This window comes from Lutra lutra, chromosome 4 (assembly GCF_902655055.1).
Source record: "Lutra lutra chromosome 4, mLutLut1.2, whole genome shotgun sequence".
Lineage (NCBI taxonomy): Eukaryota > Metazoa > Chordata > Mammalia > Carnivora > Mustelidae > Lutra > Lutra lutra.
In genome coordinates this window covers 55584728-55589115 of record NC_062281.1, presented here as the reverse complement: position 1 = coordinate 55589115, position 4388 = coordinate 55584728, and the positions used below count along the sequence as shown (strand labels likewise).

The 4388-nt window shown below is 36.4% G+C and overlaps 1 non-coding gene across 1 annotated transcript; it reads left to right on the top strand.

The window, feature by feature from the left end:
* Positions 1-369: 369 nt before the first annotated feature.
* Positions 370-473, top strand: LOC125099478 (U6 spliceosomal RNA). The gene has a single exon (XR_007127204.1). It is a non-coding gene; the product is annotated as a U6 spliceosomal RNA (small nuclear RNA).
* The last annotated feature ends 3915 nt before the right edge of the window (positions 474-4388 follow it).

Here is a 4388-nt window from a genome sequence, read left to right as displayed (position 1 = left end):
TAACTTAAATGTCCATGGATGGATGTATGGATAAAGAAAACATGGTATACACAACCAATGGAATACATTCAACTTAAAAGAAAGAGAAAAGAAATCCTACCATATGCAATGATATAGATGAACCTGGAGGACATTAGGCTAGTTAAACAAACCAGTCACAGAAGGACAAATACTGCATGGTTCCACTTACATGAAGTATCCAAAATAAGTCAAACTCATACAAATGGAGGGTAGCATGGTGATTACAAGAGAAAGGGGGAAGTAGGAATGGGGAGTTACTGTTCAATGGGTATAAAATTTCAATTACCCAATTTGAATAAGATCTAGAGATCTGCCGTGTAGCACTGTGCCTCTAGTTAACAAGACTGTGGGCTTGTTTTGGCAGCACACAGACTAAAATTGGAACAAGACAAAGATGAGCATGGCCCCTGCACAAGGATGACACCCAAATTCATGAAGCAGTCCATATTTAAAAAAAAAAAAAAGATGCTATATTGTGCTCTTAAGAGTAGACTCATGTGAAATTTTCATAGCACAATTTTTTAAAAAAGAAGAAGAAAACAAGTATCCATGATAAAAAGCATTAAAAAAGACCTACGTACAAATCCTGGATCCACCAGTTGTTGTCTGTTTAGTACTAACCAGGTCACCTACACATTCTGAGCCACCATTTTAATCACATGTGGAAAAGCACGTAATAAATAACAGTTTTATAGATTGGTTTGGCATCTCTACTTTTGGAGCTTGATAATTGTTAACTGAAAAAAAAGAAGAGGTTTGAGAATCAGAGGTGACCCCCATTTAAATATCTGTCATTATTCTATGACATTAGGTCAGTACTTAGCTTCTCTGAGCCTTATTTTCTTTCCCGTAAAATGGGGACCACACCAGCAACACATCATTTTTCTGAGGACTATGTAAAGTTGGCCCTCCATAAATAGTACTTTTTCACCTCCATGAAGCCATTTTGATTCCCAGTTGGAAATACTCTCCTGAAAGATATACTTTGATTATTATTTTATCAATAGTCTCCCTTGAATTATTATTTAATACTTTTTTAAATAAGACTCTGGGCCCCTTGAAAACAGAGATCGTTCATATCCTCCACCTCATGGGAGGTATATTGCACATAGTTGGAGAACAAGACATTTTGATGAATTAAATCCCTTAAATAGATTAGATGCTACCTTCACAAACTGATTGATCCCCTGAAACTACCAACACTAAATGCCGTGGCCATGTATCACTGAAATATTGTAAAATTACATAAGATCTCTGGAAGAGTGTCAGATTGTTTCCTGGAAAACCGTAAATGAGGTAGGCAGAAAGTGGAGTAAGATTTGTAGTCAAGTTTTATCCAGGTTTATTGACAGGTGACAACCTCTGGGATGACTGTTAGCTCCAGGTTTGGCAGTTCCTACATGTAATACAAACATGTCACAGATTCTTCAGTAGAAAATTGTTTGTAACATGAAGTGTCAGCTTCGTCCCAAAAATTCTGTAGCTGTGAAAAACCACCTCACACATATCCCTGCTGTAATGATGAGCAGTGGTGAGGAAGGGGTATTTTTATACAGGTGCCATTCACCTTAAATCAGGTCAGTAATGAGCATGGGAAAATGAACAGTTTCCAAAACACCATGGACTCCAAAAGAACCTATTTGAAGTGACAAACCAACTTTGACTCTAAACATAGTCCCCCCTTGAGAGTAAACTCAATTCCAGCATTCTGACAATGTGGTGACAACATAGTTTTTACTTCTGAGAATTGTAAGGCCTTTTTCTCATAAAATCTGAAGAAAGCCAAAAGCAGTTCAATTAAAAGGTCTAAATGTGATCATCTGTTATCTATAGCTCAGTGGGACAGCTCAGCCCAGTGGAGGCCTATAGAGCTGAGCTGTGTGCTCTTCCCAGAATATTTTTTGAAGCTATTAATTGTGCAGATCACTGTAGCAAAACTCACTCCTCGGTGCTCTCCCTTGATGTTCACAAGCAAACACTAGAGTGCAGTGTAGATAAAGGGAGGCTTTCTCTCTAATTAAAAGAAAGATTTTGATCTATAATTTCAAAGTCCATCAAACATAATCCTATAAAAATATATGAGCTATGCATGAAGTTATAGGATCTATATCCCCCCTCCAAAAAAGATAATAAAGTTAAATCAAGCTCAGTTGATACCTTACAAAGTATGACATTTGAAAGGAAATCATTGCAACATCATTAGTTCACCATAAAGTGATGTGTTTATATTTTGCAAGAACTAGGACGGCACTAAAATATTTAAGGTCTCCATACAATTGTGTCAAAGCATACCTAATGGCAGAACTTACAATTTTATTGACATTCTGGGTTTGCATCAAATATCTCACATATTGTGATGTGGGGATTTTATTTCACTTCCTGGAAAATTTTATGCTTAAGAAGGGATGTGGAGCAATTGTAATATATTCCATAGAGTTTTCTTCAATTTACATTATTACTTTCTGAAGTGAGCTGAAATATGTCAAGGCGTTAAGTAACTGAAATTTTCTATTCTTTTCATGGCTTCAAATGAGAAAGGGAGTGGAAAACAAATGTGGAAAAAACAAAACATAAATCCATTGTGGTCATATGTTGCCATAATCAGGAAAAGCCTGTAGGATTGTGTAAGAGAGAATCTGAACACATGACTGCACACATTTTGCAGAAGCTACAGTCACTACAATAAAATGGAGTTTAATTTCTTCTTTTAAAAAAATCTGTTAAAAGTCAAAATAAGATTCATTATCCATGAAGTCAAAATCATTATTCCAACATACCTATCACAGAAAATTTTTGTGACATTAAAAAATGAGCTAATGTATCTGGGAGATGGAGAAATTTTGTAAAAGGCAAAGGAGCATAAACATGTAAGTGATAACCAAGAGGATGATCATTATCTGCCTATTAGAAAAAAATAGATAACATTACACCAAGCATGTAATAAAGTACTAAGCACAGAATAACTATCTATTATACTTTTTAACAGAAATATTAATAGATGTTGGGCAGGCACATTGTCAAACATACTGCTTTAAGCAAAATTAAACACAAAATGAATCTGGAGCATCTTCTAATGCTGGAATGTAGGACCATACTTCAAGAACAAAAACAAAAAAACCACCCCACAATGACATGATGTAGCATGTCAGAGGAAACTAGGAGCCAGATAAAAGATACAACAATCTGAGCGTCCAAATAAATAAAATAGAACTGGATTAGAATCCAAAACATAGAACAAATATCTATGAGTCTGTAGTGTAATTAACAAATTTAAAAATGGGGGCGCCTGGGTGGCTCAGTGGGTTGAGCCGCTGCCTTCGGCTCAGGTCATGATCCCAGGTCCTGGGTTCGAGCCCCACATCGGGCTTTCTGCTCAGCAGGGAGCCTGCTTCCTCCTCTCTCTCTGCCTGCCTCTCTGCTTACTTGTGATTTCTCTCTGTCAAATAAATAAATAAAATCTTTAATAAAAAAAAAAAATTTAAAAATGAATGAGAGAGAATAAACAAACCTCCTGTGCAGAAAAATTCCAAATAACTTACGTAGATATTTCATCCTCAAGGAAGGGAGCATAACTCCCCACCCCATTTTGTCTGGGCTGTGGATAGTGAGTTCCTTTCAATATGGGTGGGAAACAAAAGGGGGAAAAGGAGTAACTTTATAGTGGAGAAATCTGACACCATCCCAGCCAGGTGATCAAGGTTAACATCAACAGTGATAAGTCATGTTGATGGTGTATACCCTTGATATGAGGTGATGAGAATGACATTTTTACCTCTGTGGTCTTCCACTCCAAAACCCATAACCCCAATCTAACCATGAGAAAAACATTCCAGTTAAGGACATTATACAAAACACCTAAACCGTAGCCCTCAAAACTGTTAAAATCATCAAAAACAAGGAAAATCTGAGAAATTGTCATTATCAAAAGAAACCTAAGGAGACATGACAATGAAATTTACTGTGTTATGCTTGATGGGATTCTGGAACAGAAAAAGGACATTAAGTTAAAACTAAGGAACTCAATAAATTATGGACTTTAGTTAATAATAATGTATCAATATTGGTTCATTATTATAACAAATGTACCAGAGTAATGCAAGATATTAATAAAGGGAAACTAGACGTGGAAGGTAGAGGGTCAAGGAGTTTAAGGGAATTTTCTGTATTATCTGCACATTTCTTCTATAAATCTAAAACTAAATCTCAAACTTTAAAAAGAAAGAGGCCTATCAGGTGGCTTGGTTGGTTAAGTGTCTGACTCTTGGTTTTGGCTCTGGTCATGATCTTGGGTCATGGGATCGAGCCCCACATAAGCACTCCATGCTTAGCAGGGAGTCTGCTTAAGATTTTCTCTCTCTCTCTGTTTC